This window comes from Scylla paramamosain, chromosome 38 (assembly GCF_035594125.1).
Source record: "Scylla paramamosain isolate STU-SP2022 chromosome 38, ASM3559412v1, whole genome shotgun sequence".
Taxonomy (NCBI): Eukaryota; Metazoa; Arthropoda; class Malacostraca; order Decapoda; family Portunidae; genus Scylla; species Scylla paramamosain.
The window spans coordinates 1,573,669-1,588,416 of record NC_087188.1 but is presented as its reverse complement, the minus strand read 5'-3'; positions in this window follow the sequence as shown (position 1 = coordinate 1,588,416).

The following is a 14,748-nucleotide window of genomic DNA, read 5'->3' as shown; positions in this document are numbered from 1 at the left end:
TTCCTATTTAGAGAAGTGCGTGCATTTTGGCGTTTTGGTACCTAACGATGTAAAAAAAAATTAAGAATACACGTATTTGGTAATGTTGTTCTAATTTTCCATATATAAAGTTGTGCTCAGAGAGAGAAAACAATTGATTTTCATAGGAGACCAAAAGTAAATAGGTATATCTGAGCAATATAAGAGAAAAAAAAAAAAACTCATACGTCTCGCAGCGGGTGAAATTCATGCGAGTTAATGTTTCGGTAGGTACCTAAGAAGCTCAAAAGCACCTATAACAAACCTTTCACGTAATGTTCTTTCGTTCCCCCATGTAAGGAACTTTCTAAGAAGCTGAAAACACTCAAACTACACGTTTTTGATAAAGTTATGATATTTTCCCATAAGTGTGTTTTGCAGGCATTTTAGCGTTTTGGCACGGAAGTAGCTCAAAAACACCGCAAGTAGAAGCTTTTCGTAATGTTTTTTTTTTTTCCCATATGGTGTTCTTTTCATGCTTTTTAGCGTTTTAGTACCTAGCGCGCTCATAAATACTAAAAAGACACGTTTCTAGAAATCTTGTTTCTTTTCCCCATATACAGTGTTTTGCATTCAGTTTGATACTTAGCATGCTTAGCATGCATTTTGGCATTCTGGAATATAAGAATGTGAAAAATATTACAAGTTTTTCAAAATGTTGTTCTCTTTTCCATATATTATTCTATTCTAAGAGGTTTGGTATGTAGGATGATGAGAAGCACTCATAATACTCATTTCTTGTGATATTCTTTCGGTACACCATATGAGGTAATTTCCATGCATTTTGTCGTTTTTATACGTAACAAACTCAAAAATACTCAAAATCCTTGTTTTTTCATAATGTTATTCTTTATTTGTTTATCCATATGTAATGCTATTGAAGACTTTTTGCGTTTTCGACACTAAGAAGCTGGAAAAACACTCATAATACACTTTTCTCGTAATGTCTTTTCATTATTCGATATAGAATATTTTGCATGAATTTACGTGTTTTCGTACATAACAATATGAATAACACTCATAACACACGTTTTTTAGTAATATTGTTCTATATATTACTATTGAGCGGTTTTGCTATAATACTTGTGTATGGTAATATTATTATGTTTCACCATATAAGGTGCATTGCATGAGATTACAAAAATTTTGATGTTTGTATGTTTTCACAGTTAGACACCAAAACACCAAAATGCATAAAAATGAACCTCTTCTGTGAAATTAAACGACTTTTAGTAACATTTGTATGTACGAAAACGCGAAAATTCATGCAAAGTATCTTATATGTAATAACGAAAAGGCATTACAAAGAAATTGTATCATGAGTGCTTTTGAGCTTCTTAGGTTCCAAAACGCTAAACCACTTTAATGTGGAGTAACAGAACATTACCAAAAAAAGTGCATTTTGAGCGTTTTTTGCTTTATCATGTATCAAACTTGTCAAAATACACGTAAAGCTTCCTATATGGGGAAATTAAAAATTTCCAGAAACAGCTATTTAGAGTGTTTATCAGCATGTTATGCAGCAAAACGCTAAAATGCATGGAAATCACACTGTATGGGATTACCAAATAACATTACAAAAAATGTATTCTTTGAGTGCTTTTATATTCTTACGTACCAAAAAGCTAAAACGCATGCAAAATACACTTTACGGAGAAAGAAAAGCAGTACCAAAAACAAGTATTTTGAGTATTTTTTAGCTTGTTACGTATAAAAACGACAAAATGCATAAAAAAAAACCTATTTAAGGTGATGAAAAAACAGTACTATAAATAAGAATTATGAGTGCTTTGGATCGTGTTAGGTACTGGGAACATAGCACTCTCTGAAAAAGAACAATATTATCAAATGTTTTTTTTTTTTTTCACATTTTTAAATACCAATACGCCAAAATGCATGCAAAGCACCTTAATTGTGAATTGAAATTTAATTTGCATAAACATGTCATTTGAGTGTCCTTTGAAGGCATGATAACACAAAAAAACATGGAAAAAAATTAATATGAGAGAAACGTGTCTTTTGAGAGTTTTTTTTAAAGTGCTTACGTACCGAAACGCTAAAACACTTGCAAAACACTTTCTATAGAGAAACCATAAGAACTTTTACAAAATCGAGCATTTTCAGTGTTTTTTTTTTTTCAGCTTGTTACGTACAAAACCACAAATGTGTATTGAAAGTACATTACATCGAAAAACTAAAGAACATTACGAGAGACGTGTATTTTTAGTGTTTTTGAGCTTCTTAGGTAACAAATCGCTTAAACGCATAAATAGCACTCTATACGGGGAAACAGAATAACAATACAAAAAAATGTGTATTTTGTGTGTATTTTTCATATCATTATATAAGAAAACACTAAAATGCATAGAAAGCATTTTCCGGTAAAATTAAACATTACAGGAAACGTATATTATTAGTGTTATTGTGCATATTTGACAACAAAACGTTAAAAAGTATCGAAAGCACACGATATGGGAAAACAAAATAACATTACCAAAAACGTTTTTTTTTTTAGTGTTTTTAGGCTTCTTAATTAACAAAACCCTAAAACTTATACAAAATCCCCCTTTTATTGACACACAGAGTAACATTATCAAAAACAATATTTGTGTTGTCACTCTGTTACTTACATAAACTACAAAATGCATGCAAAATGCATTAGGAAACTAAAGAACATTACGAGAGACGTGTATATTTAGTGTTTTTTTTTTCTTCTTAGGTACCAAAACGCGAGAATGAAACACTTGATATTGAGAAACAGAATAACAATATAAAAAATGAAACGAAAAAAAATGGGAAAACGAATGAACATTGTAAAAAAAAAAAAGGTGTTTTAGGAGTGTTTCTTAGGTTCCAAAAAGCTAAAAATCGTTGAATAGCACTCCATTTGGAGAAACAACAATATTACCAAAAAAAACATGTATTTTCAGTGTTTTTTACACTTAATTACCAAAACGCCAAAATCCATGGAATATGCACTATATGGGAAAAAAGAAAATACATTAATAGAAACGTATTTTTTCAGCATTTTTCTGCATATTAGAGAACAAAATTCTAAAAAACTTGAAAAAAGCCAAAATTTGAATTTTTTTTTTTATTTACATATGTACCAAAATGTTAAAACGCACGCGAAACACCCTATATTGAAACAAACAAACAAAAAAAAACAAGCATTTTCAGTGTTTTTTTGTGCTTGTTACGTACATAAACGCCAAAACGCATGCAAAAGAACCTCTATGGGAAGAAAAAAGTCATTACAAGAAACGTGTTTTAAGAATAATTTTGAGCTTATCATGTACCAAAACACTAAAACGCATGAACAACACTACCAAAAAACTTGCATTTTTTTTGTGTATTTCACAGTTAGGTACCAAAAAATGAAAATGTATATGTACCTTATATGGGGAAAAGAAACGACTTTGCAAGAAGCGTGTTTGTTATGTGATTATGGACATGTTAGGCACCAAAACGCTAGAAAGCATAGAAAGTGCCCTATATGGAAAACAATACACCATTAACAATTACTTCTCTTTTCTGTGTTTTTAAGCTACTTACGTAGCAAAAACTCCTTTATGGAGAAACAGTATAACTTTACCAAAAAAGTGAATTTTCAGAGTTTTTGAGGTTACGTACAAAAATGCATGGAAAGTACTCTATATAGGAAAAAAAAAAACACTAAAAGAAACGTGTATTATGAGAGTTATTAAGCTTCTAAGGTACCAAAGCGTTAAAAGGCATAAATAACTCTCTGTATGGCAAAACAAAACTTTTTTACCATAGACGTGTATTTTTTAGTGTTTTTTTTTTTCACGTTGTTAGGTACCAAACACTAAAATGCATGCAGAGCCACCAATATGGGGGAAACGAAACGACATTAACAGAAATGTCTTTTGACAGTTTTTCAACGTCTTAGGCAACATAAACGTTAAAAAGCATAGATATTATACTGTATAGAAGAATAAAACATTAACAAAAATGAGTTTTTTTAATGTTTTTGAACCACTTATGTACCAAAACGCTAAAACGCATGCAAAACTCCTTTTATAGAGAAAAAAAAGAAAAACAAAAACAAAATCCAAAACAAATATTCTCAATGTTTTTTTTTTCACTTTTTTAGGTACCAAAACGCCAAAAATCATAAAAAAAAGCTTATATTGTGAAAGAAAACGAGATTCCCAGAAACATTACTTTTGAGTGTCTATGACCGCGTTAGAAACCAAAATACTAAAAAGCTTGGAAAACGCCTTATAAGCAAAACCAAAACAACTTAAAAAAAACGTCTCTTTTTAGTGCTTTGAGCTACTTACCAAAACGCCAAAAACATATGTAAAAGACCCTTCATGAAAAAAAGAGCATATTTCTATTAAAAACGTGTATTTGAAGTGTTTTTCAGATTGTTAAGTAGAAAAATGCCAAAAATGCGTGAAAAGTATTCTATATAGGGAAAGAAGATATTACGAGTATTTGAGCTTCTCAGGTACCAAAACGCTAAAATGCATGGATATCATTTTGTATTGAGAAACAAAAACACTAGAAAAGAGGTATATTTTTAATGTATTTCACATTGTTAGGTACTAAAACGCCAAAAAGCATAGAAAACATCCTATATGGAGAAAGAAAAGGAGATTTCTAGAAACGTGTCTTTCGAGTGTTTGAGAGCGTGCTAGGAAACGAAACGCTAAAAAGGATGGAAAGCCCCCTATAGGGAGAAAACAAAAGATCCTTAACAAAAAGGTCTCTTTTCAGTGTTTTGAGCTACTTACGTAAGAAAATGCCAAAACACATGTATCTCTGTATGGATAACAAGCTAAATATCAAATGCAAGTAATTTGAATGTTTTTGAGCATGTTACAAAAATGCCAAAATGCTTCAAACTACTTCACATGTGGATACAAACAAAAAAATAAAAAATACGAGAAGTATCTATTATGAGTGTTTTTGAACTTATTAGTTACCAAAACAATAAAATGTATTAATACCACTGTATATGAAGAAACAAAAAAAATAGATAAAAAAAACGTATTTTACGTGTATTTTACATTGTTAGTGTCGTGTGAGCGTTTTTTGAGCTACTTGCGTACTAAAACGCTAAAACGCATACAAAACACCTTTTAAATAGAAACAGAATAACATTATAAAGAAAAAGATGTTTTGAGTTTTTTAGAGTTTGTTAGGTAGACTAATGCCAAAAGGCATGTAAAAATAGCACTCATTATGGAAAAACTGTAGAACTTTTAAGTGTATTTCACTTTGTACTACCAAAACGCCAAACTGAATGCAAAACACTGTATATGGGGAAAAGAAACAAGAACCAAAACCAAAATCCATGGAATATGCACTATATGGGAAAAAGAAAATACATTAATAAAAACGTATTTTTTCAGCATTTTTCTGCATATTAGAGAACAAAATTCTAAAAAACTCTTTTTAGTATTTATGAGCTCGCTAGGTACTAAAACGCTAAAAAGCATGAAAAGAACACCATATGGGAAAAAAAAAAAAAACATTACGAAAAGCTTCTACTTGCGGTGTTTTTGAGCTACTTCCGTGCCAAAACGCTAAAATGCCTGCAAAACACACTTATGGGAAAATATCATAACTTTATCAAAAACGTGTAGTTTGAGTGTTTTCAGCTTCTTAGAAAGTTCCTTACATGGGGGAACGAAAGAACATTACGTGAAAGGTTTGTTATAGGTGCTTTTGAGATTCTTAGGTACCTACCGAAACATTAACTCGCATGAATTTCACCCGCTGCGAGACGTATGAGTTTTTTTTTTTTTTTTCTTATATTGCTCAGATATACCTATTTACTTTTGGTCTCCTATGAAAATCAATTGTTTTCTCTCTCTGAGCACAACTTTATATATGGAAAATTAGAACAACATTACCAAATACGTGTATTCTTAATTTTTTTTTACATCGTTAGGTACCAAAACGCCAAAATGCACGCACTTCTCTAAATAAGAAAACAAAATATCAAAAAAAGAAAAAATAAATAAATAAAATCTTTTAAATGTATTTGTGCGTGTTAGAACGCTAAAAAAAAAAAAAAAACATGGAAAGCAATATTGTATAGAAAAACAGAACAACAATACCAAGAACGTGTCTTTTGAGTTTTTTTGAGCTACCTACGTACTAAATCGCAAAAATTTATGAAAAACACAATTTTATGGAGAAGCAGAGTAATGTTACCAAAAAACAAGTATTTTGAGTGTTTTTGAGCTTGTTATGTACAAAAACGCCAAAATGCATGATAAATAACCTATATGGGGAAACGAAACGATATTACGATAAATGTGTAATATTAGTGTTTTTGAGTTTCTTAAGTACCAATACAATAAAACACATGAACAACTCTTTATATGGAAAAACCATATCATAACCAAAAATATTTATTTTGAGTGTATTTCATATTGTTAAGTAAGGACAATTTATCGAAACGACATTTCAATAAACGTGTATGTTGAGTGTTTATGAGTGTTAGGCACCAAAACGCTGAAAAGAATTTGAAGTAACCTATATGGGAAAACCAAACAGCATTATCAAAAACGTCTTTTTTCAGTGTTTTAAGCAATTTACATATCAAATCGCTAAAACGCAGTCAAAACTCCCTTTATAAAAGAAACAGTATAACTTTATCAAAAACATGAATTTTCAGAGTTTTTGACCTTGTTACGGAGAAAAATACTATAATGCATGGAAAGTATTCGGAAACGAAAAGTCACTAAAAGAAACATATAGTATGAGTGTTTTTGTGTGTTTTCAGATTCTTAGGTACCAAAACGATAAAACACACAATAATAAGAAACTATATGGAGAAACAATACAACATTACTAAAAAACAACTAATTCGATTTTTTTATTTTTTTTTAGATTGTTACTTAAAAAAACGACAAAATGCATCCAAAGAACCTTATATGGAGACATGAAAAGACATTACTTGAAACGTGTACCTATTATGAATGTTGTTGAGGTACGAAAAAGCTAAAAACGCATTAATAAAACTTTTTTTTATAGAGAAACAGAACATTACTAAAAAGCGTGTATTTTGAATGTATTTAACCTTGTAAGGTGCTATAACGCAAAATTGGATGGAAAGATCCCTATACGGAAAAAAAAAGAAATATATATATATAAATAAATAAATAAGTAAAAAAAAATATATATATATATATATATATATATATATATATATATATATATATATATATATATATATATATATATATATATATATATATATATATATATATATATATATATATATATATATATATATATATATATATATATATATATATATATATATATATATATATATATATATATATATATATATATATATATATATATATATATATATATATATATATATATATATATATATATATATATATATATATATATATATATATAATGCATGCAAATGCATGGAAAGCACTCTATATGGGAAAAAAAATGACATTATCAGTGTCAAAAGTGTCTTTAGAGTGTTTTTAAGGGTGTTAGGCACCAAAATGAAACAAAAAAAAATAAAAAATGAGAAGCATGGTAACATAAAACAACATAAAAAAAACGTGTATTCTGAGTGTTTTTAAGCATCTTTCACACGAAAACGGTGAAACGCATACAAAACAATCTTTAGGAAGAAACAGAATAATATTACCAAAGGTGATTTTTTATTGTTTTTGAGCTTCTTACGTACAAAAACGCCAAAGCGTATGTAAATTACTCAATATTGGGAATCGAAAGGATATCACCAAAAACGTATATAATGACAGTTCCTGAGCTTCTTAGGTACCAGAGCAATAAAACACGTAAAAAACACTTTGTATAGAGAAACAGAACAACATTACCAAAAACATGAGTTTTTTTGTGTTTTCGCCTTATATTCAAAACACAAAAAATGCATGCAAAGCATGTGATATGAAAAAAAAAAAAAAAACAGAACAACGTTTCCAAAAAAACGAGTATTGTTTGAGCTCGTTAGATACTAAAACTCCTAAATGCATGCAAATCTCTCTATATGGGGAAACATAGGGATTTTTTTGAGACACGTGTGTAATAAATATTTTTGAGCTGCTTAGCTAACGAAACGGAAAATTGCGTGAATAGCAGTCTATATGGAGAAACATAAGAACATTACCCAAAACGTGTATTTTCAGTATTTTCACATTGTTACGTACAAAAACGCAAAAATGTAGGAAAATCACTCCATAGTGGGAGTGATTTTATTGTTTGAGCGTTTTAGGCACCAAAAGTTTAAAATGCATAGAAAGGACCCTATATTGGAATACAATACAACATTAACAAAACAAGGTTCTTTTGTGTTTTGTTTTTGCATCTTACGTACCAAAACCATAGAAGGCATACAAAACACCCATTGTAGAGAAACAAAATAACATAAAATAAACTGTACTATGAGTGTTTTTGAGCTTGTTAGGAACAAAAGCAGCAAAATGGAGGCAAAGTACCCTATATAATAGAATAAAACCATATTACCAAAAGTCTATATTATATTATTAATCTCCTTAGTTAACAAAACGCTAAAACGCGTGAATAGCGCTCTAACAATGTATCAGTACCAAAAACATTTGTTTTGAGTGCTATTCACATTGCTACATAGAAAAACGCCAAAATGCCTGCAAATTATGGAATAACGAAAAGATATTACAAAAAAACGTTTATTGTAAGTGTTTTTCAGCTTTGTGGTAACAAAACGCAAAACACGCTTTAATAGCACTCTGTATAGAGAAACGGAAATTACCATAAACGTGTATATTCTGTTTTTTCTTTCATTGTTAGGTACCAAACTGACGAAATGCATGTAAAGCAGCATATATTGAGAAAATAAAAGATATTTAAAAAAAAAAATGTGTTTTGAGTGTTTCTTTGAAATAAATGTCTTTTTCATTGTTCTTGAGTTACGCACGTACCAAAAGGGTAAAACGCACGAAAAGAGCTCTTTATGGAGAAACAAAATAAAATTACGAAAACAAGTCTTTTTTTTTTTGAGCTTGTTACGTAAAAAAACACCAAAATGCATGCTAAGTACTCCATATCGGGATATAAAAGACATTAGGAGAAATGCGTATTATGAAAATTTATGAAAGCTTCTAAGGTACCATAACGCTTAAACGCATAAATAGCACTCTATATCGAGAAACAGAACAATATTACGATTAACGTGTATTTTGAGTGTTTTATATATATATATATATATATATATATATATATATATATATATATATATATATATATATATATATATATATATATATATATATATATATATATATATATATATATATATATATATATATATATATTCTAGGTACCAAAATTCCAATACGTGTTTTTTTTTTTTTGGTGTGTTAGGCACCAAAACGCAAAAAAAAAAACATGGAAATCACCGTATATATGGGGAAAAAAAAAAAAAGAAAACCGTGCACTTTGAGTGTTAATGATTTTTTTACGTACCAAAACGCTAAAAACTCATGCAAAACAGATTTTATGGATAAAGAAAATAAAACATTATCAAAACAAGTATTTTGACTGCTATTGAGCTTGTTACGTATAAAAACACCGAAAATGCATACAAAGTACATTATATATGGAAAGAAAAGTACATTAAGAGGGATGTGTATTATTAGAGGTTTTGAGCTTCTGAGGTACCAAAACACTAAAGCGCATGCAAAACTCCCTTTAAGAAGAATAAGAATGACATTAAGAAATAAATGTATTATGCGTGTTTTCTAGCTTGTAATTTATAAAAACGAAAAAATGAATGCAAAATAGCTTATATGAAGAAACATAAACACATAACGAGACAAGTGTATTATTACTGTTTTCGAACTTCTTAGGTACCAAAATGCAAAAACACGTTAACAGCATTCTGTGTGGAGAAACAGATCATTACCAAAAACGTGCATTTTGACAGTCTTACACATTGTTAGATATAAACACGCCAAAATGCATGTGGAAACGAGATGGTATTACATCAAATGTATATTTTTATTCTTATTTATTTATTTATTTTATTTATTTATTTTTTTGTATGCTAGACACCAAACGCTGAAAAGCATAGAACGCATCGTATATGAGAATAAAAACAACATCAACAAAAACGTGTGTGTTGAGTGTTTTTTGTTGAGCTTGTTACATACAGAAAAAACAAAATGTATGTAAACTACCCTATATAGGGAACTGAAAGGACATTATGAGATTTTTTTTTTTTGAGAATCTTTAAGTACTAAAACGCAAAAACTCATGAATATTGCTGTTTACTGAGAAAGAGAACATTACCAAAACATGTATTTTAAGTGTATTTCACATTGTTAGGCAACGAAAAGAGAAAATGCATGGAAAGCATTATATGAGGAGAGAAAAAAAAAATCAGAATCATATCTTTTTAAAGTGATTCTGAGCCTGTTAGGTAAGACAATGCTAAAAAAGCATGGAAAGCACCCTATATGAGAAAAGAAAACATTACGGTAAACGTGTCTTTTTAGTATTTTTTAACTACTTACGTACAAAAATGCTAAAATGCATGGAAAACATGTGATGGATTTATAGTGGTAAGTACTCTATGTAGTAAAACAAAAAGACATTACGAGAACCAAAATGCGAAAAAGCGTTAATACCACTGTATATAGAGAAACAGAACATTACAAAAAAGAAGTATTTTGAAAAAAAAAAAAATTAAGCATGCAAAAATGCATAGAAAGTATCCTATATTGGAAACAAAAAGACATTTGAAGAAACGTGTATTGTGAGTGTTCTTGAACTTCTTACACACCAATACACTAAAACGTATGAATAGCACTCTATGCGGAAATTTTTTTTTTTTAAACGTTTGTGTTTTTTTTTTTCACACCTTTAGTAGTCATAACGCCAATCAGCATGCAAAGCATGATAGGCATGAAAATGCAAAAAATCATGGGAAGCGTTCTATATGGGAAAAGAAAAGATTACCAATAACGTGTCTTTTTGAGTGTTCTTTAGCTACTTGCATACCAAAAACACAAAAACGCCTGCAAAACAGTCTTTATACGGAAAAGGAATGACACTGCCAAAAAACAAGTATTTTGAGTATTTATGATCTTTTTAATAAAAAAAAAAAACGCCACAATACATATAACATGCACAATATGAAGAAAAGTCGTAACGAGAAACGTGTATTATGAGTGTTCTTGAGGTTCTTAGATGCCAAAACGCATTAACGCATGAATAACACACCACATGGAGAACCAGAACAACAGTACGAAAAAAGTGTGTTTTCAGTAGTTTTCACATTGTTAAATACCAAAGCGCAAAATGCTTGTAAAGCTTTCTATATGAGGAAACAAAACGACATTACCAGAAACGTTTTTCTTCATCGTTTTTGAGAGCGTGAGGCACAAAAAAGATAAAAAAAAAAATTTAGCTTGTATAGGAAAACAAAACATTACAAAAAAAATATATTTTTAGTGTTTTACAACTTCTTACGTACCAAAACGATAAAACGCATGCAAAACACACTTTATGCAAAAAAAAAGAAAAAAAAAAACAGTGCCAAAAACAAGAATTTTGAGTGTTTTGATTTCTTTACGTAGAAAAATAGCAATATGCATGCAACGAAATGACATGACGAGAAACGTGAATTATATGTATTTTGTTTTTTTTTGGTATGAAAACGAAAAATGATTAGCACTTTATATTGAAAAAAAGAGCAATATTACAAAAACGTGTATTTTGAGTGTATTTCACATTCTGACGTACCAAACGGAAAAATGCTTGCAAAGCACACTATACGCAAAATGGAAATTAAATTTCCAGAAACATGTATTTTCAGTGCTTAAGAGCACTAAGAAAAATGTTTCTTTGAATGTTTTTGAACAGCATACGTACCAAAACAATAAAACGCTTGCAAAACAGCTTTTATGGAAAAAATCAAATAACATTATAAAAAAAAAAAGTTTGAGTGTATTTCACTTTGTTACGTACAAAAACGCAAAAATGTATGGAAAATATCTTATATGAAGGAAAGAAAAGAACATTACGAGGAACGTGCATTATGGGAGATTTTTTAGCTTAGGTACCAAACAGAACATTACCAAAAACGTGAATTTTGAATGTATTTCACTTTGTTAGGTACCAAAACGCCAAAATGCATGAAAAGCACCCTATAATGGGAAAAGGAAAATAGATTTTCAGAAAAGGTGTATTTTGAGTGCTTAAGAACATGCTTGGCACCAAAATAATAAAAAAAAAAAAACATGAAAAGCACTCTATGTGAAAACTCTTTGGGAAAACAAAACATTATCGAAAACATCTCTTTGCAGTATTTTGAGTTAATTACGTAACAAAACGTTAAAACTTAAGCAAAACACTCTATACTGAAAAAAAGAGAAACTCAAAAAGTATTTTGAGTTTCTAAGCATGTTAAGTAAAAAAAGAAAGAAAAAACACTAAAATGCATGGAAAGTACCCTTTATTAGAAAACGGAAAGATATTACGTAAAACATGTATTATGGGTGTTTTCTTAGTTACAAAAACATTAAAACGCATGAATAGCACTCTAAATGGAGAGACAGAAAAACATTACCAAAAAACGTGTTTTGAATATATTTCATATTGTTAGTTGCAATAACGCCAAAATATATTTAAAGCACCCTACATTGTGGAAATATACATTTCTACTAACAAGTCTTTTGAGTATTTATAAGCGTGTTAGGCACCAAAACGGTAAAAAAAAAAAAAATGCAAAACACCCTATATGGGAAAAGAAAAAAAGTGTCTTTTGGGTGTTTTTTTTAAAGCAACTTACCTACCAAAACACTAAAACGCATGTAAAACACCCTTCATGGAGAAACACAATAGCATTACAAAAAGAGAAAAAACATTTTGAGTGTACTTAAATTTAAGTATATATATAAAAAAATGCACAAAAAATACTATATATGGGAAAACGAAAATACTTAATGAGAAACATATGTTAATAGTGTTTTTGAGCTTCAAGATTATGAAAAACATATGATAATAGTGTTTTTGAGCTTAAAGATTATGAGAAACATATGATAATAGTGTTCTTGAGCTTCTCAGTTACCAAAACGATAAGACGCATAAATAGCACTCTATATAGAGAAACTGCATAACATTACCAAAAATGTGGATTTTAAATATATTTCACTTTGCTAGGTAACAAAACGAAAAAATGCAAGCAAAGCATCCAATATTAGGCAAGGAAAAGAGATACACAAAAAAAAGTGTTTTTGAGTGTTTATGATAACAATTATCGGAAAAAAAATACAGAAAACAACTACTACAGAAACAAAACTACAGAAAGAAAATAACATAAAAAAAAGTAAATTCATTGTTTTTGAGCTTGTTACGTAGTGAAAAGTTAAAATGCATGAAAAGCACACTATATGGTGAAACGAAAAGACATTAAAAGATAACTTTTTTTGTGTGTGTGTTTTTGAGCTTCTTACGTATTAAAATGTTTAAAGACATGAATAGCACTCTATATGGAGGAAGAAGAAAAATACCACAAACGTGTATTTTGAATGTTTTTCATATTGTTAGGTACCAAAACGCCAAAATCTATGCAAGGAAAAGAAATGGCATCACCAGAAAAAGTTTTCTGTCAATATTTACTCTTTTTCAGGCAGAATTAAGTATGCAAAACGTGTATTTTGAGTGTTTTTTTTAATTAATAGGTATCAAAACACCGAAAAGCTTGCAAAGCCCCATATATGGGGAAATAAAAATGCTAAAAGGCATGAATTTCAGTTTATATGGAGAAACCGGACAACATTACCAAAAAAGTGAATTTTGAGTGTATTTCTCATTGTTACGTACAAAAGCGCCATAATACATGCAAAGCACCCTATATGTGGAAGTGAACGATATATATATATATATATATATATATATATATATATATATATATATATATATATATATATATATATATATATATATATATATATATATATATATATATATATATATATATATATATATATATATATATATATATATATATATATATATATATATATATATATATATATATATATATATATATATATATATATATATATATATATATATATATATATATATATATATATATATATATATATATATATATATATAAGGGGTTTCGTGAGTGCTTGTGAACATGTTAGGCACTAAAACGCTAAAAATTATAGAAAGGTCCCTATATGGGAAAACTGAACAACTTTAGCAAAAACGTCTCTTCTGTGTTTTTTTTTTTTTTTTTGAGCATCTTAAGTACAAAAAACAACAGTGGATATAAAACACTCAATATTGAGAAACAGAATAACATTTACCAGAAAAAAAAATATATATATATATATATATATATATATATATATATATATATATATATATATATATATATATATATATATATATATATATATATATATATATATATATATATATATATATATATATATATATATATGCCAAAATGCTTTGAAAGGGGAAAGGAAACATTAACAGAAACGCGTTTTTGAGTGTTTTTGTTCGTGTTAGTCACCCTGTCGCTTGAAAGCATGGAATTCACCTTATATGGGAATACAGAACAACATTACCAAAAACGTGTCTTTTGAGTATTTTATTTTTTTTACTTTTTACGTACCAAACGATAAAACGCATCCAAAACACCCTTTAAGGAAAAATTAAATAAAACTACAAAAACTAGCATTTTCAATTTTT